This window comes from Erythrolamprus reginae, chromosome 1, assembly GCF_031021105.1.
Source record: "Erythrolamprus reginae isolate rEryReg1 chromosome 1, rEryReg1.hap1, whole genome shotgun sequence".
Lineage (NCBI taxonomy): Eukaryota > Metazoa > Chordata > Lepidosauria > Squamata > Dipsadidae > Erythrolamprus > Erythrolamprus reginae.
Window position 1 is genome coordinate 78,268,454 of NC_091950.1, and position 20,477 is coordinate 78,288,930.

Below are 20,477 nucleotides of genomic sequence, written 5' to 3' on the forward strand. Positions count from 1 at the left end.
CTGAAAATCAGCAAAATCTCATGCAAGAGAATATCCTGGCACAAGATTTTGCTTGCTGCGGATGCAGAAGCCAAATTTTGTGCATACATGTGTTGGGGATATGAAGATGCATGAACATCTCAATTTCTGCTACCTAGCTGTACTGGCTGCAACCCATTACTGGTGGTGTCTACAGATATACTAAATTCACTGGATGGATATTCTTAAGTGTTGATTTCCCATAATTGAACAGTATAAGGTTTGATAGATCTGAGTTCCTAGAAGGAAGAAGAAAAACAAAAAGCTCAGCTCAGTAAATTTTAAAAAAGGTAATTTAATAACTATCTATGTGCATCTATAGAACACCGCTGAGGCTGAATATGTTTTATATGTTAGTTTGAGTTTATATGCTCATGTATCTGTCCATTTTCTTTTCTTCTTTTTCTTTTTATGTTCTGTTTGTTTAAATTGTTTTTCTTTTCTTTCTCTTTTTATATGTAGAAACTTAATAAAGATTATTTTAAAAAAATAAAATAAAATTTTAAAAAGATAATTTATTCAGATTTCCACAAAGTCAAGTAAAACCTACCACTACCATCTTTTAGCTGTTTACGAGTATAAGAAATACCGGTATATCAAATTAAAATTACCTGTATTCTGCTTTCAGCTGCAGTTTATTGTTTATTGATTGATTGATTTTGTTCATTACACAATGAGGGTTTTAGTGAGTATACAGTTGGCCAAATGTTTCTGTGCAATAAAGTAGATATTCAAGGTCCTGGTATTCTTCTTATATACATATTCACCACGGTTTGTCCCAAAATATTTTTCGTCGTGTATATAATTTTCATTAAGTCAGGAATTGAATCAATTTTAAAGTCTTTGATTTTAATGCAGGCTTTTGGAAGAAGGATTGGCATGAATTTGTGTGGGGGAAAATCCTGCTTGAACAATAGTCTTTTCTGTATGCATTTATTATGATGCATAGTCTTGAATGCAATTTTCTTTAATATTTAGATTTTTATATACAGTACAACGTGTTTGAGTAGAAATTGTATTGCAAAATACAGAAATTAAATTAAACCCTGATTCTTATGTTCTTATTTATGTAATGATTTATGAATTTCAAATTTATTCAGAAAATGTAATCTCTCCATCTATATACATTTCTTTCTGAGCAAACATTCATCGGATTGATCTCATGTTAAAAGGGTTACTGGCTACTGTTTTGAAACATTTGTTGGAATGATCAAATTCCAGCCTTGGCCTTTTTTTCTAGAAACTATATTTTATTTGTTTAGACCAGTATTCTTCCTCCTGAGCAAACACTTGCAAAGTTTTCTCATTTTGTCAGAATCGCAGGTGATTTTTGGTCACCAAGTGAATATAATGTTATAAATAATTCACTCGTGAAGCTGATCAATCACTCATAAAGAACTCAGACTGTACTGCCAGAGTTTATTATCTTGGCAGAAGCCATAGTATAAGTTATGACTTTATATTGAGGTTGTCTATATGGCATTTAGATTTAAGTTTTCCAGTCTGAATTATTTACTGAGCTCACAGTCATCCCTGCATCTAACCTACCAATTCAATCTCTCTTGTGTCCATCTCATTACATAAGCATTACCCTCTTGGTACATTTACGGGACTGAAATGTAATATTGGCTGAAAGTGCCTTTCTGTGAACCAAACTCAGCTATTGTTGTCTGTGCATGGTCATTATGCATGCAAATAGATCCTGAGTTAAACATACTATGTCCTGACAAATGCATTTAGACAGAGCATCCATCTCCCTCCACTTGTAGATGCACAATGCTTGAATATTACATTTTGCCCACAACTCAGCAAACAGTTTGTATTTGACGGTGGCAATTCTTACATTGCCAAACAAGTACTTAATCTGGCTATTTTTATTTTTTTTGCTATCTGCTATATCATGTAGAGCCAATGAAATATCCTTGTTAAAGAGAAATCACCCCAGGGCCAGGAATATTTCATTTCATCTTGCAACACACTAAATTACTCTGATTTAATTAATCTCTCTCATCCAATTTACACCGTCTTTGTTGCTGTGAAAGCAGGATAGACCCGTATGTGCTCCGTACACGTTGGTCTTTCAAAGGTAAAGGTACAAGTCTCATACTTAATAATCAGATTTAGTCCTTTTTTATTTTTACCTGACTCATTTGACATTTACACACACATACACATTGCATATACTACCCATCAGGTATATGTGCCTCAGATCCCTCTTGGTGCCAGAGGTCGATAGCTCCCAGTTCTACAGAACTGGTAGTAATTTGGTGGCCTATGTCTCTAGAACCGGGACCTGGGATAGGCATAGGCAGATATGGATATTTGATGGTGTTACCAATATTATGGCAGGATATGTAAAGCCACATTTTGCAAGTGACTGATGGTGAATTTGTCAAGGCCAACAGTATTCAAGTGATGCTCCAGTTGTTTTGGAATTGCACCCAAGACCCGTAATACTTGTGCTTTCTTTTGCCAGAGCAGTTCTATTTTTATTTGCAGGTCTTTGCATTTTGTTATTTTCTCCAGTTCTTTCAATTCTCTTCTACTGTCTCCAAGTATTGCCACATCCACTATCCAGACTTTTTTGTATTTCTTATAACAATTGTTAAGTCTGTGGCAGATGTTTGTCAGTTTAAATTTTAAAGCTTCTTCATTTTTCTATTACTTTCTCTATTTTATAGTCCGCCAATTCTTGCTTGGAGAATTTATTTAACTTTGCTCGCATTTTAATGTTTGAAGGATCAGTGCAAATTAATGCAAGATCAAGATCACATGCTGCAGAGATATTTCCGTGAGAGAATCTTGGAGTATGATATTTAACTTCAATACAATCTGAATTTCGGGGCAACTTGATACATAACTCACCTCTGCAATTGTTTCTAGCAACTAGAACAGAACATTTTTAATCCAGGAAAAACAGATAATCCTGCCCTCTGAGATTCCAAAATTCTGATCTTTCCCATAATTATTTCAATGTCATTTGAATAAAGTGAAGTGCCCTGGATGCCCTCCAGTTATGAATTTCAACTTTTAGAATTCTCATCAATACCTTACTGGCATGAATGAGATCCTGGGTTTTCATTCTTATTTTTCCTGCCAAGGAATCATTTGTAAATTACTGTGGAGGCATTTTTGCTGACAAACTACATAAAAATGGGAATTAGAAAGTGCTCAGTCCTGTATGGATAAAGTTGGAACTGGAGTCACCAAGTCACTTTGGTTGTGACAAAAATAGGATGAAAGTTTTGAATGGTATCAGTAAATAAGTAAACTGTATGTATGTGTGTATGTATGTATGTATGTATGTATGTATGTATGTATGTATGTATATGTGTGTATGTAGGTATGTGACTTGTATGCTGCCATCTCCATATGGACTCTTGAGTGGCTAACAGCAATATAAGTAATAAAAACATCAATATAAAACTTTAAAAACAATTATAAAACCCTTAATTCACAAACATACATCCATTCAACAATATCAAACAACAATAAAAAAAACAATAACACAGCTATAAACGTTCATCTATACGACCAGGATAAGATGGAGCCATTCTTTGGCTCCAAGCCTGCCGGAAAAGCCATATTTATTAATCTTTCCTGTTCTGCTCAGTTCAATATGACCCGAAATGAAATTTGAGACCTGTAGATTATTTGTCATGCGGATCTTAAACTTGTGATTAATTGACTTTTCATCATTGAGGGGTTCTTACTATGAGTGTAGGGTTTTTTCCATTTTGTTTTCTTTTTGCTACACGCTGATTGTTACATTTCATTACACCTGAAACAGTACAAGTGTATAGTACAACAGCAAGGTTAAAAGAACTTAGTAGGCTTAAAGAGGACTGTTTTACTAATGGTAAAATGGTCTATGTTTGCAGTAATCAAATGCTTAATCCTTGCCATTCCAGCCACTTTGCCCTCAAAATGGCTCCCTAACTGTTTGCTACTTTGATTGCATATTTCTGATTTCAATATGAAATATGCCTGCCCCACTGGCTACCATCCACTGAATTATTCACTTCAATTTAATAATGAATATATTTGGGCTGTTTAAAATGTCTGAAGGAAAAGAAATGTGATATACAGTGTTCCCTCGATTTTCACGGGGGATGCGTTCCGAGACTGCCCGCGAAAGTCGAATTTCCGCGAAGTAGAGATGCGGAAGTAAATACACTATTTTTGGCTATGAACAGTATCACAAGCCTTCCCTTAACACTTTAAACCCCTAAATTGCGATTTCCCATTCCCTTAGCAACCATTTAGATTATTACTCACCATGTTTATTTATTAAATTTTATTAAAAATATATTTATAAAGGTGGATGAATGTTTGGCAATGACATATGACATCATCGGGCGGGAAAAACCATGGTATAGGGGGAAAACCCGCAAAGTATTTTTTAATTAATATTTTTGAAAAACCGTGGTATAGACATTTCGCGAAGTTTGAACCCGCGAAAATCGAGGGAACACTGTACTGTGCAATTGGGACAATGTGGAATACATTTGTACCTTTTACTCAGTGATGGGCTACCAAACTTTTTACTACCACACTGTGGGCGTGGCTTGTGCATTTTGTTTCAACATCTTTCAGTGCAAATTGGGTGCTCTGCGGTGGAGTTCTATTTTCGCTAACCCTCTGCATTCCCCCACATCCGGGCAGTATCCCACCCCTGATTATCTACTTTATAAAGTGTATGTACACACACGCACGTAGAGCTCTTCTAAAATTATACACATTCAACCTCATTTACTATGATAGGAAAAACATACCCAGAGGCCAGAAGGGGAAAAAAGGAGGGAAAAAAAATCTAAATTTTGCTACCGGTACTGTGTACCTGATCAAAATTTTGCTACCGGTACTATGTACTTGACCGTACCTGTAGGAGCCCATCACTGCTTTCACTATCCATGTGAAAGTCATTCAGGCCATGGTTGTCCCAACAGTGGGTTTTTTCCCTTTTCTTTTTTCTTTTTTAATTTTTTCACATTTAACTTATATGCAATAACAAAAGTACCTCCCAACTGTGCTTTTTCAAGAGGCAACTGGACTTCCTGGGTAGTTGGTTTTTTTTTGTTTGTTTTTTTGAAGATGTTGGATGAGAAGCAAAACATCATCAAAGAAAAACCAGAAAGTCCAGCTGCTTCTTGAAAAGGCAACTTTGTGACTTTTTGCTCTGTGTGCTTTTAAAATAGAGTAATAATTTCTTTATGATAAATTAAAGCCAGTATATCTATCGGTATCAACAGATAAGGACAGGACATGATTTTCACATAATAAAATTGAGGTATTCCTAATTTCTGCTAAGCAGATAAAAGTAGAAAAGAAAATGTTTTAACATTTCAGGTAATCCAGGCTGAAATCTTATGCTCCTTTAGCAGATTTCCCTTGGATTGCAGGATTTTCCAGAATGATATTGGTGGCTTGATAGACCAGTTACAGGCTACAAACTTTACATTTTCAACTATAACTGTGTTAGTTGGAAACTATTGTAAAATGTACTGTAGCTTGTTAATGACTATTTTAAAATACCATACGTGAGGCATCAATGTTTTTATCAAATACCATCTGAGCACAAGTTATTCTGTTTAGTAGATCACTCGCCTCATAGTCTGAAGCATATCACTCTGGTCATCAAAAAGGCAGAGAGGAATTGAGGATGAGTGGTTAAATGTTGTGTTCAGAAAGGTTGAGAAAACTTCATTGTCAGAGCTTTCCTATTGAAAGCTACACTCAAGATTAATTTAGGTCACAGAAGCAGCTCTCCTTATACCTTTAACACATGCTGACATGAGGGGATGTCTACCTAGACTCACTAGACCTGCAGTTTCCAGGAACTTCAAAGGTCAGATGAATCAGATTTAAAGGCAACTGTTAGGAGTTTCACAATAAAGTTAGGTCCAGTTAAAACAAGTCCTTTACCCCTGAGCAGTTTTTATTAGCCTTTTTGCTTCCCATTTCATGTAAGAATGCTTCTAGTGCTCCTTATTACAGCTTATTCTGCTCAGACATGCCTTCTTCTTCAAGTTCTTCTCTCATCTGCAGTTAGGAACCCTGGGAAAATAACACGGCATTTTAAAATGCATTAAAAAATAAACCTGGGTATCAGGGCTACTGCTGCAACATAGTCCATAATGGGTCACATGATAATCTCTGGGACAGTGCGGTGATAGACATCTTCAACTCAGGAATGGTGATATACTCATGCAAGTATCATATCTTATATATTTATCTAACATGTTTGTCAAATTTGTGTAATTATGACAGTATGAAACATAGGTAGTGTTCTACAAATGACAGTTGGGCCTAGGCTCTGGTATCAGACCAGAATATCTTTGGGACTGCCTTCTGCTGCACAAATCCCAGCGACCGATTAGGTCCCACAGATTTGGCCTTCTCCGGGTCCCGTCAACTAAACAATGTCGTCTGGCGGGACCCAGGGGGAGAGCCTTTTCTGTGGCGGCCCCGGCCCTTTGGAATCAACTCCCCCCAGAGAATAGAACTTCCCCCAACCTCCTTGCCTTTCAAAAGTTCCTGAAAACCCACCTATGTTGCCAGGCATAGGAACTGATATACCCCTTAGCTACTATGGTTTTTTATGTATGGTCTATTAAGCTGGGCAATTGTTATTTATAATAAGGGTTTTAAATTGTTTTTTAACATTAGATTTGTATATTGTGTATTGTTGTTGTGAGCCGCTCCGAGTCTTCGGAGAGGGGCGGCATACAAATCTAAATAATAATAATAATAATTATTATTATTATTATTATTATTATTAATGATTAATGCTTTGCTCAATCATTGAAATCCTGACTCTTCTAATTGCAGTTGTTAAGACTTCCTTCCTTCCTTCCTTCCTTCCTTCCTTCCTTCCTTCTCCCACTCCACCAGGTGGGTAAGTGAATGCTGCCAGATGGGGAAGGAGCCTAATCTAGTACTTCAGAAGCCCTATTCTCCAAATTGCATAAAGCTTGGCAACTGGCATGAGGCAGCTTTGGGAAAGAAGACCTGGAGAGACCACGATTTGCCTTGGTTTGGCTGCAGTCTTCTTAGCAGGTGAATGGCAACCTGAAGATCCTGCGAAACACTAGGCAGCAGGGGAAATCATGCTATTGTCCAAATCTCATGTGCTTTGGTACACAGTAGCATTAAAAGTGCTAGTGCTGAAATCAAGACCTTGGGGTGGTAGCAGCTGTCAGAAACTGCTGAAGGCCCTAGGATGGCTTAAATTGGGGACAGAGGACACATAGGCAATTTGAGGTCTTGCAATATCCATGTGTTCATAAGTATGGGTGGTTTGTCAAGCATCCACATTTTTATCACATGACTTCAGGGACACTGCAACCACTGTAACTTCAGGCATAGGCATTAAGTACCTTCATTCAGTGTCATTATAATTTCAAGGATTACCTGTATCATTGGCATTCTAGAAGATAATCCAGGTAAGAAATGATATTCATGCAATATTCATCATAGTAGTATAAAACTTCAGGAAACCCGAATCACTCTTTTTGAATATGTTTCTCCTTTATCCATTAAATACCAATTTGCTCCCCTCAAGATATATACACATTGCAATTAATTCTTAAAAGAAAACCATGCAGATAGTTAGGATTTTAATAAAGAATTAGCATTCAGGCTTGCTTTCTTTGTTGAATAACCTTCCAATTTCTTTTCCATTTGTATTATATTTTTCAGATTGTAAACACAAATAGGACTATTTACTGACTGCCAGTTAATTCAAAATACTAATACTAATTTATTAAGTTCTTAAAGGCTGAGAACAAAAATATCTGGGAAAGCATTTATTTTGGCATGTTCCTTGTCTAACCAGAAGTACATATTCAGGAGTGCCAAATTACATTGTCCAAGAAGGAGACCTTTTACCAATTACTGACTTCCCCTTCACTCTACCTAACTTTATAAATTAGCATTAGCAATATGAATTTAACTGTGTAGACTGTAAATAGTTCAGCTAGAGGTTTACATTGTAAAAGATATAGCATCTAAGACCAAATTTGCAGTCCTTTTATAGTAAGCAGAAACACCCAGCTCACCTTGGTTGATCTTTAAAAAGCTAAATTTGTTTATTTGTTTATTTGTTTATTATTTATTTGTTTGTTTGCTTGTTTGTTTGTTTATTCATTCATTCATTCATTCATTCATTTATGAATTGTGTGCGTGTCTGTTAGTATGTGGGTTTTTTAAAATCTTCAAATATTTTAAATTTAGTCGGATTATTTATGATTTGTTCCACTTGTTGTGAGCCGCCCCGAGTCTTTAGAGAGGGGCGGCATACAAATCCAAATAATAAATAATAAATAAATAAATAATAAATATTTGTATTCCGCCACTCTCCGCAGACTCGGGGCGGCTAACAATAGTAATAAAACAGTATATGACAATAATCCAATACTAAAAACATTTAAAAACCCATTATATAAAAACCAATCATACATACAGACATACCATGAATAAAATTTTAAAGGCCTAGCGGGAAGTGTATCTCACTTCCCCCATGCCTGGCGGCAGAGGTGGGTTTTAAGCAGCTTACGAAAGGCAAGGAGGGTGGGGGCAATTCTAATCTCTGGGGGGAGTTGGTTCCAGAGGGCCGGGGCTGCCACAGAGAAGGCTCTTCCCCTGGGTCCTGCCAAGCGACATTGTTTGGTTGACGGGACCTGGAGAAGACCCACTCTGTGGCACCTAACTGGTCACTGGGATTCGTGCAGCAGAAGGCGGTCCCTGAGGTAAATAGAGTGACCAAGAAGTCATCACAAAATCTCAGGACTGTAAACTATTTTTGTTTGTTTGATTGATTTTTAATACTACCTTAATTATTTTTTAAAAATAGCTGAAGGCAGCAAACATACATATTGTACTAACCTTATCTCCTATATACCCACTCTGTGATGTGGACTAAGAGAATGTGACTGGCCCAAGGTTGCCTAAGGTGAGACTAGAACTCACAGTCTCCTGGTTTTTAGGCCAGCACTTCATGGGGAAGTCAAAGACACATTGCAGAGAGAGATGATGATTAGCCTATGCTCATCAGGAGATATTTACCATTTTTAAAAAAAATAGATCTTGATTCCAATTTTTTTGTGAACCAATAGAGGAATTGGTAAAGGTTTTGCTCACTTATAATGAAACAGCAAGATTTAACCCATGCTCCTCTGATTTCCAAAACTCTACACAATTCTATCACTGTATGCCCAAACGGTGGAGAAATGTTATATTTTGAGGCTGGATCAATAACAAGGCTTTAATAAGGAAAAGGGAAGAAGCAGGAGAAAAATTCAAATTTTTTCCTTACTGTGGGCATGGCTTGGTGGGCGTGGCAGGGGAATCATACTGCAAAACTGCCATTCCCATCCCACTCCAGGGAAAAGATACTGTAAAATCCACATTCCCATCCCACGCCTGGGGGAAGGATATTGCAAAATCTCCTTTCCCACCCCACTCTGGGGCCAGCCAAATTTGGAATTTGCTGGTTCTCTGTACTACTAAAAATTTCCACTACAGATTGATTGATTGATTGATTGATTGATTGATTGATTGATTGACTGGTTTATTTATTTATTTGTTTATTTGTTTATTTGTTTATAAATTGCATCTGTAGATTTCCCTTGATCTAGATGAGTTGTCTATATATTTTTGCAGTGGAGGAGCTGCAGGTTCCAGGATAGTTTTTTTCTGAAACCAAATTGTTTGTTAGAGAGCAAATTATTAGTTTCTAGATGGAGAGTAATTGATTTGTTTATAATTGATTCCATGACTTTGCATGGGACGCAGCATAGTGAAATTGGTCTGTAGTTATCGACAAGAGAGGGGTCTCCTTTTTTGAAGATGGGGATGACCATTGCTTTCGACCATAGCTTAGGAAGTGTGTAGGTTCTCCAGAACCTGTCAGAACCTGCTGTATTTCACCCCTGGGAAGAAGGAGGGATATTGGATTCTGGATTGAATCCATGCTCAAATCAAAGTAATCCTTTCAAACTGTTGTCTTAATCATAACTTTTTCATTTATTGTAAGGAGGGAGAGACATTGTATTAGAGATATGCAGGTTAGGGCTGAACATACTTAACATTATTTCAACCTTACACCAGCATATACAGGACTCATCTCTCATATTCATTAAAACAGTCCTTATTTTTAGACCTCTGCATAATTTGGAGGGCGGGTGAGGGAGGGAAGACACAGTTATTATCAGAGCCTCTTCTTTAAAGAACAGACACATTTTTTCAAGATCATACATACATCTCCAGGGTGGAAATGACTGCTTTCAGGAAAAACAGAGATGAATTATTGTTCAAATCAGACTGTTTAGAAGGGAGAGGCATATGTGTGAAATCTGCTAACTGAAGAATATTTAAATCTATACATTTCAGAACAAGTATAACTCTATGAAATGGTGGCCACATAAGCCTCTAAAAAACAGTTTGGATTTTATTGAGGATGAAAGGATATTGATAGGAAACAACATTGAGGAAAATAGAATTCGGTGAGGAAATAGCCTTTAAAAGAATAAATAGTGTGGATAGAATAGCAGTAAAAAAAACCATGAACAGCATTTACAAAACACTCAGTCGGGGAAGTAACTGTCAATGGGAAATGGCAATTAAGGGGAAAGTAGCAATAATTGGGAAATTAGTATTCATTGGGGAAATAACATTAAAGCAAAATTCAGGGAATAGCAATAAACAATCCCTAGAGGCTAGAGATGGGACAATTTGTACAGCACAATTTTAGGGAACGGAATATGCCCTATGTGTGCTCTATGGAAGTCCTTTTCCCATGACCTCTAAATCAGAGTTTGCTGGAACATGAGGAAGGGGGATAGATCCAAAGACGGGCTACAAGAATGGTGGAAGGTCTTAAGTATAAAACGTATCAGGAAAGACTTAATGAACTCAATCTGTATAGTCTGGAGGACAGAAGAAAAAGGGGGGACATGATCGAAACATTTAAATATGTTAAAGGGTTAAATAAGGTTCAGGAGGGAAGTGTTTTTAATAGGAAAGTGAACACAAGAACAAGGGGCCACAATCTGAAGTTAGTTGGGGGAAAGATCAAAATCAATGTGAGAAAATATTATTTCACTGAAAGAGTAGTAGATCCTTGGAACAAACTTCCAGCAGACGTGGTTGGTAAATCCACAGTAACTGAATTTAAACATGCCTGGGATAAACATATATCCATTGTAAGATAAAATACAGTAAATAGTATAAGGGCAGACTAGATGGACCATGAGGTCTTTTTCTGCTGTCAGTCTTCTATGTTTCTAAGTTTCTAGATACTGACATTGGAGGTGATGGAGAAAGTAAGGAAAATCACCTCAACAGAGACCAAAGCAATGTGGGGGAAACCATGAGTTAAACCAAGAGGAAAGTATGTGTAAGTGATGCCTATACCTCCCTAATTCACATAAGTATAAGAAAGCGGGGAGCTGGCACAATCAGACTTTCAAGATTTGTCCAATGTTTCTAAGATTAGCATTCTTAGAAAACCATCTTGCAATTCTACAAGTCAGCCTGCTATCTGGGACTTCCAAGAATCAAACATAATTGAATGGAAGGGAAAAAAACCCAATAAAGTTGGCCCCTAGGCCTACCTAAACTTTTCCTTGTTTTATTAATGGCACTGGACACCAGAACTACACTCCCAACCATACTTATCACATTGCCAAATAATTTGTGATCTCCACAAACTTTCATCTTTTTGACAAAGGTTATGTGGTTGGCACATCTTCACCCAAATTTATCTCTCTCTGTGACAATTGAATCAGAAACCTTTTTGCCTTGAGATCTATCTTTAATGTAGAAAATTCTCAAAGAACTTGGTCACTTCTAAGAGATCCTTTGCTCCTTCCTTGAAGTGATGCCCTAAGAGCTTCATTGTCTGTGACTGCAAGGATATCAGGTATAGTTGAGTGTTACTAATTCATCCCCAAACATATTTTTCATAAGCAACTTCTCTAGCTTACCTGTCTTGGACTTAATAGAACAAATTTACTTTCTAAGAGCTAGGAGTAAATCAACACCTATGACTTCTGCCAAGAAATAGTGTGATATTTGATACATTGCACTTTATACCTGTGCTGGCTACCTAGCTAATTATATATCTATAATTACTTAGTAATGTTTATTCATGTATTTATTTATTTATTTATAAAGACCAATTTCAATATCTCCATGAATGCCTTCTGCCACATGAATCCCAGCGACTGGTGAGGTCCCACAGAGTTGGCCTCCTTAGGGTCCTGTCGACCAAACAATGTTGGCTGGTGGGACCTATGGGAAGAGCCTTCTTTGTGGGAGCCCCAACCCTCTGGAATCAGCTCCCCCCAAAAAAATTCACACTGCCCCCACCCTCCTCGCCTTCTGAAAGAGCTTAAAAACTCATCTTTGCCGCCAGGCTTGGGAGTTGGGACGTTTAGATCTTCCCCCTGATCAATGAATGTTTTAAGTATTAGTGTTGAATGATTGGCTTGATAAGTTTTACTTTCTTTTAATTGAATTTAATGGTTGTTTTTAATGTAGTATTAATTGGATTTATATTATTGTTTTGTTTTTGTATGTGCTGTGAGCCGCCCCAAGTCCTCGGAGAGGGGCGGCATACAAAGCCAATTAAATAAATAAATAAGGTGTCAGAAAGTCAAATATTTTGGCCTTCTGTCTAACTTGCTTAGACACTGTACTTGGGAGTCTACGTCTCTGCAACTTGGCTACTGTTAACATTTTTCTTGTGATCCCTGTCACCCAATTCTTACAGTTCCTGCTTATGGATTTTTTTGGTATGAATTCTGAATAGTAATTAAGAGTAGCCTTCAGTTCTGGTTTTACTCATTGCCTATTTGCTCACAGATGCACTGCATGGGCACACACATGCACAGTGCTAAAAACACAGCTTCTGCACATGAGTAGAAGGAAAAAACAGCTTCTGAGCATGCAAAAAACAAGATGGCAGCATCCATGGTGCTGCCGAGAGAATTGGCTAGGGGGCATGGCAGATCTGGGTCTCTGCCAGTTCTAGTGACCCGGGCTGCCACAGTACTACTGGTTCTAGAGACCTGGTCCAAACCGAGAGGAACCCACCTTTGGTAGCCTTAGGTGGTTAATAAGAAGTTAATAAGCAAATAATCTAACAAATAATATGTGTTGAGTCCCTCCCCACTCTTTTCTAAAACTTTTGCTTAATCAAATTTCTAAGCTGAATTTTGTCAAATTAAAGCCAATGGCTAGGTTTTGCGGACCGATATTTGTTTTTGTTATTTTGTAAAATTTTAACAAGTCAACTTAACATTGTTGGTTTTATAAGCAGACTCTAAAATTAGATAGGTTTGCTTTGGTTCTACATGTTTAACCCTTCATTTAGGATAAACATGATCACACTGTTACTGTGTCAGCCAGAGGACAATATTGTAACAAAAACTATACCAGTGATGGCAAAACTTTTTTTCCTTGGGTTCTGAAAGCATGTGTGTGTGCATGCACAAGTGCCCAGACCCATAATTCAATGCCTGGGGATGGTGAAAATGCCCCCCGCCCCCCGGAGGCCCTCTGGAGGCCTAAAACTGCCCATTCCTCAAAATCTAGTGGGCCCGGTAGGTCCATTTTTTGCCTTCTCCGGGTTCCAGAAGTAAAAATGTCCTCCCCCATCCCTCCAGAGACTTTCCAAAATGCCGCAAGTGCCATCCCAGAGACTCCAGGTGAGCCAAAAATCAACTAGCTGGCATGCACATGTATCTTGGAGCTGAGCTAGGGTAATGGCTCACATGCCAGTAGATATGGCTCCATGTGCCACCTGTGGCACCCATGCCATAAGTTTGCCATCACTGAGCTACACTGTTAATTTTTGCATGATTCATTCATTTGGTACTAAATCCCTAAATTTTGCAGATTTTCTAAGGAGCTATCTCAATTTAAGTTAGTTCAGATAAAGTTTTTATTTGGTGAGAAGTCAGGCACTGCATGAATGCCTAACGTTCAGGTCTGAATCTCCAGTATTTCCTAAAAAGTACTGACAATTTGCCATTATGGTGTGAGACTTTATCAGCTGGGGTTTCTTATTGGTTTTTGCATTAAAACTCCGAGTCCTCGGAGAGGGGCGGCATAGAAATCCAATTAATAAATAAATTATCATTGGAGAAAGTATAGCCCTGTTCTTCATTGTTCCTTTTGGGGGATTTTTTTTTTAAAATTTCCATTTGTAGCTTATAGCCCAAGCATCTCCTAGTAGATTCTCATCCAAGTAGCTACCATAGCTGATCCTGCTTGGCTTCCCAACAATAACAAACTTAGTCAGGTACTGCCATCTACTGAGGCAATTCTGCTAGATAGAAGCATAGAAAATATTTTGTAGGCCACTCTAGAACATCTTTTGTTTGAAGGGCAGGATATAATACTTAATTAGATCAATATTATTCATATATACAAGCTGCTCCAAGAGCCTGTTTTGCTGAAGAACATGGTAAAATGCTTTAAATAAAGAAATAATGCAGCAGCATTTTATCTCCATGGCAACTATGAAAGTTAATAACAGCAGCTGCAGAAATTGTGCAGGTGATAAAAGCTTTTATTTCTTTTAACCATATGTGGTCAGTTTTTTTGTATGAATTTTGAACAAGAGCATTTTCTGTTTTTAAATTAGAGAAACATTGTGATGTTCAGGTTTATCTTTACAAGATTTGTAGATTTCCTAAGGAGCTATCTCAATTTACTAGAAGGAAATATGAACTCTTCTTTTTCTAAAAGGGAACACAAAAGCAGAATTGTGGAAAACAATTTACAATAATCTGGGAAACGTTTATTTTAGTTCTGTTAACAAGTTACCTATTATTTGGAACTTTATAAAAAAAGGAGTTATAGATGTTAGTATGTGCTATAGTAAATATTTTCTCTTGAGCTTTATTTATATCTCTTTGCATCACACTTTCCTTCAACAGAGTTCATCCTATTCTCTGCAATAAATAATTACAGAGTACAATTTTAAGAATAGAGAAGGGTAGTGATACATACATAGGGGGACACAATCTGAAGTTAGTTGGGGGAAAGATCAAAGGCAACATGAGAAAGTATTATTTTACTGAAAGAGTAGTAGATCCTTGGAACAAACTTCCAGCAGACGTGGTTGGTAAATCCACAGTAACCGAATTTAAACATGCCTGGGATAAACATATATCCATTGTAAGATAAAATACAGGAAATAGTAAAAGGGCAGACTAGATGGACCATGGGGTCTTTTTCTGCCGTCAGTCTTCTATGTTTCTATGTTTCTACATATACAGCCTTTTGTTTCTGGAAGAAAGCGGTATATAAATAAATGAATGAACTAATTAATCTAACTCAGACCCTAAAGACTACAAAAAGTAATTATTTGATAGGAAGAGCCAGGGAATGTGGTTATGATCAGGCTTTCTGCTGGAATGCAATTAATGTTGCAGAATAAGCTCTTTTATGAAGCAATCAATCACAGATTCTATTCTTAGACTTCACAGAATGTTCTACTTGGTGTAAACTAATATTAACAAGCAAACTTTGTAGAAAGAAAAACTCAAAGACTTACCCAAAGGGTGTCATTGCAGGTATCCCTTTTCTCCTTTTTTATATACGTTTTTAACTTAGTGCCACTTAACGCCATTACAAGTTCAAGAATTAGAACCACCATCATGGATTTTGCCAGGTAAGAGCCAAGTCAGAACCTTCTAGGAAGGAAAACTGGAAGCAAGAATTTATTTGACTACTTACTTCAACAGAAAAATTGGCCATAAATAAAATACATTTTTAAAGAGCTTGAGAAGAATGGAATAATCAGGATTTTTCTTTTAAGGAGAAACATAAAGTTAAACAATATATCTGGTACCCTTGCAGAGGGTTGTTGCACTAATTTTAAAGCTTTAAATAATCAAAACCACTTTGATGCAGAGCGTTCTGGGTTGCAGATGATCCCCTTGTCTCAAACTGGCCATGCACAAAGAAGAAGCTAGCAAACACATTCCCTTGGGTAACAGGATAGAAAAGTAAATGTTAACCTAAAGGTCAATGATACTGCAGAGTTGTCAGTTCTGATGGCAGCTTTAGAGACCTACTGTTCCTCAAAGCACAAGAAGACAAGGGAGGGAGATAAATTCTTTACAACAGATCAGCAGGAAGGTGAAAGATCAGATTAACAATGATATCTGATAGTGAAACAGGTACATAGTAATCCCAGTAGGGATGTAAAAGAAATCCACCATGGTGTAATTTGTTAGTACTGTGTTTCAGCGGTTGTGGCTATAATGCACATGTTGGATAATGGCTGTCTCATCGACTCAAATGTTACACATAGAAAAGCAGTATATAAATAAATGAATGAACTAACAAAATTACAAATCTATGTCTCATTTAAAGCTGCTTACATTTTGTCTAAAGCACTACTTAAACCAATGAAACCTAGAAGTATTAATGTTATAAAAATTGAAGATGGGGCACAAAATGCTGGTGGTACTTAAATGCAGTTCACCATATATTACACAAATAATACACACTGCACGAAAAGTGAAGAATATATGTGGAAAAATGAAGAATGTATGTATTTACGTATGTATGTATGTGTATGTATATATGTGTATGTATATACTCTATGTAGACTCAATACACGATCATGGGCAAAAAAGATATTAGAGGAGGCAATGTGTGTACCTAAAGAAGGAAGGAATAACAACAAGGGGGAGAAAGTAGCGATAAGCACCTCCAAAGTAATGCTTCATAATCTTACTAGATTAGGCTGCAAAATCTGACTTTTTTGACCATCTTTGGCATTGGGAAACTAATTTGAACATTTCTGAACATAATGAAATGAAAATTGAAATGAAAAAAATAGATGCTTATTTGTTTATTTTGCTCAGAAAAGGGCCTTCCCCATTTTATGCAATTTTGTTCATTTTTTTCTAGATTAGACGGAAAAATCAGAATTTTTTTACTATCTTTCGATTGGCATAATAATTTGAACATTTATGAACACAATGAAATGAAAAATTAAATGAAAAAATTGATTTTCACAAAGACTGTACACTTGGGTTCTTCCGGGTCATTTTAGAGTTGGAGTAAAAAAAAGGTTGGTTCTAGCTACTGGAATGATTTTTTTGAATACTTTTCTGTTAGTATATTAATTTGAATATTTCTGAACACAATGAAATAAAAATTGAAGTGGAAAAAAATGCTTATTTGTTTATTTTGCTCATAAAAGCCCCCCATTTTGTGCAATTTTGTTAATTTTTATCTAGATTAGCCTGCAAAATCAGAAATTTTTGACCATCTTTGGTATTGGCATGCTAATTTGAACATTCTGAACATAATGAAATGAAAATTGAAATGAGAAAAAATGATGTTTGCAAAGATTTAAACACTTGTGCTCCTCCAGGTCCTTTTAGACTGGAGTATAAAAAGGTTGGTTCTAGCTACTGGAATGTGAATACTTTTTTACTAGTATACTAATCTGAACATTCCTGATCACAAACAAATGAAAAATGAAATTTTTAAAAATTGATTTTGCAGGCTAATCTATCTATAAATTGAAATAATTGAAATACAGTGATCCCTCGAGTATCGCGAGGGTTACGTTCCAAGACCCCTCGCGATACTTGATTTTTCGCAATATAGTGGTGCGGAAGTAAAAACACCATCTGCGCATGCGCACCCTTTTTTCCAAGGCCGCGCATGCGCAGATGGTGTTTTTACTTCCGCACCTGGCCCAGGGAAGGTTCCTTCCGACGCCCAGCAGCTGATCTGCTCGGCAGCGCCGCAGCAGCGAGGAGCCGAAGATCCGGGTTTCCCTGCCGCCCACGCAAAGGGGAAACCCCGATCTTCGGCTCCTCGCTGCTGCCGCGCCCGCCGCTTGTCCGGCCGCCGCTTGTCCGGCCGCCGCTTGTCCGCCGCCTGCCTGCCCGCCTGCCCGCCGCTCGGTGCACGAGAGAGGGAAAGTGAGAAAAAGAGGGAGAGCAAGAGGGGGAGAGATAGAGAAAGAGAGAGAAGGAAAGAAAGAAAGAGATGAGAAAGGAAGGAAGAGAGTGAGAGAGAGGAAGAAAGAGAGAGAGAGAAGAGTGCAGTATTTTTTAATTAATATTTTCTGAAAAATCACGATATAGCGTTTCACGAAGATCGAGATGGTATTATTTGTTGAAAAATCGCGATATAGCGTTTCGCGAAGATCGAGATCGCGAAAATCGAGGTATCACTGTAATTGCACACAGCTGGGGGGGTATTTTCTGAGCAAAATAAACAAATAAGCATTAATTTTTTATTTCAATTTTCATTTCATTGTGTTCAGAAATGTTCAAATTAGTATACCGGTGAAAAAAGTATTCAAAAAAACCATTCCAGTAGCTGGAACCAACCTTTTTATACTCCAGATCTAAAATGACCCGGAGGAGTAAAAAGTATATATTCTGTGAACAGAACAGATTTTTTTTTTCAGTTTGTGGTCTAGCTATGTGTTTATGGTGTGTCAGTTTGGTTTGTGTGTGTCAGAGTGGGGTGCAGCAGTTGGAGGTAGCACCATGGTTTGGCTTATGGGTGGTGGTTGTGTTTTGTCTGTGGGGTGGGTATGGGCTGAAGTCTGGTGAGAGTGATTGGTGATGGCTTCCTTTGTTGTTCTGGGTCTGGTGTCAGTTTTCATGACTGGGATTCGTTTGTTGTTTAGGGCTAATTTCCAGATGTCTGGTAGGTGGGAGGTATCATGTTGTGGGCTATTTCTCTATTTCAGTGGCTTCCATAATTATTCTTTTGTTGGAGTATTCGGTTTTGGAAATTAATTTAGTTCTTTCAAAAGCAATTTCATGTCCTGTTGTTTTGAGGTGTTGGAAAAGGGGGGAAGTTTTTTCTTCTTTTCTCACTTCTTACATATATATACAGTAGATACACATGTCCCATTACTATGCGAAATACTGCAGAGAGTTTGTTTAGGGAAAGGTCTGGCAAAACATCCAGATAACTGCTATGCAACTTGCCATAAAGCTGTTTACCCAGTTTGACACCTGTCTTTTTGCACCTGAAAGAAGAACACAGCTCTCTGTTCCTTTCCTAAATCAAAGAAGGCAGAAGACAGTGTCAACACTTTATAGTGGTATTTTAAATCTGCACAGCCACTGGAAGGCTATAAATTTCCCTTTATATTCCATATATTTTAGTCAAGCTGGGGAACTTACTTTGCATGTTCAGCACGCTGTAGTCGTTGTATGGGGAAACAAAGAGGAAGAGGAAGCGAATACCCATTTGTGAAAAGGACTGGTCCAATCAATAGCACTGTGTCCTCTTAATGAGCTTTGTTGCCTTTTTTCGTCCTCCATCTTCAACAAATGGTTCAATGAAGCTCCTTACCATTGGTTATTAATCCCTGCTTAACATCACAGAGATCTTGAAATCACTGAGAGCAACTCCTGTCAGCCAGGAAGAAGGGAAAATAACAGTAAATATACCCAGGTCCAACTCTCAAACTTAACAAGGTATATTTTGGTGGTGGGTGGAATGATGGAAGTAATAAGCAGTACAAGTCAGAACATTTTTCCATCTTTTTTATTGTAATTGCTACTATATTATATCTAACACATTCTCATCCTGCAACACATTTCTTCCAGCAGTTCAGTTATCGACTGCCTCTAAAACCTTCTATTGTAGAGATGTGCTATTTTCAACATGACATTTCTGGTCTATTTGTCGAATGCATCACCTGCTAGTTTTAGTGTGGCTGGATGATCCATTAAGAAGAGAGTCCAAGTCCAAAATGAGATGGGTGCTGCTGCCGTTGCTTTTTTAAAAAAATGCTTTCTGCTGTTCTTTTATCTCCTCTTGTGATTCTGAGGGTATTTCTCTCTCTCTCTCTCTCTCTCTCTCTTTCCCCCTCCCTTCTCCCTTTTCTCCCTCCCTTTTCTCTCTTTCTTTGTGCTACAGAACTGGTACTGAATGCTGATGAGCCATCTTTCTACTGCAGCCTTAGACAAACAATAACTTCTCATTTCAGCCTACTACACTTCTTTCAATTAGCTAATATCACGGGAACATTAAAAAAAATGATAGTGAACATCAATAAGTGAAGCAGAGCATGATGAGGATAAGGTAAAGCTAGCCAAATTTGACTAGGGTGGTGGAATACAAAAAACCCTGCACAAAGCATTGCTACAGATGGTGCCTTAAAAGCCTGAATGCTTTGGTGTCAGAGAAGGGCTCTCTTCTCTGTGGTCCATTTTGCAGTTGTCACAAACTTATCAGGCACGGAATGAGTTGCCTCCTTTAAACCTGGGGTTGTGGGACTGCAGCCTTGCTCAATCTACTCTGTTCATTTTATTCGAAACTACACCAACCAGCCAGAGGTAGGTTTTAAAAAATGTGGCTGGGGAAAAGGATGTAATAAAGCTTAAGGCCACCTAAACTGCAAAACAGGAAAGAACAAAATTAATCCATCATCCATCATCTCTTACTCC

General features: G+C 37.5%; 1 long non-coding RNA gene across 3 annotated transcripts in view; it reads right to left on the reverse strand.

The window, feature by feature from the left end:
• Window positions 1-5,948: 5,948 nt before the first annotated feature.
• LOC139169687 (uncharacterized) overlaps window positions 5,949-20,477 on the reverse strand; it is a 181,690-nt gene continuing 167,161 nt past the window's right edge. For 2 of the 3 annotated variants that reach the window (XR_011559511.1, XR_011559508.1), the window contains exons 3-4: window positions 19,206-19,436; window positions 15,598-15,725 (exon numbers count right to left, since the gene is read on the reverse strand). This is a non-coding gene — a long non-coding RNA (uncharacterized lncRNA). Of the gene's footprint in view, window positions 6,076-15,597; window positions 15,726-19,205; window positions 19,437-20,477 lie in introns of those variants that run through there. The other variant, XR_011559510.1, reaches the window with a different exon arrangement.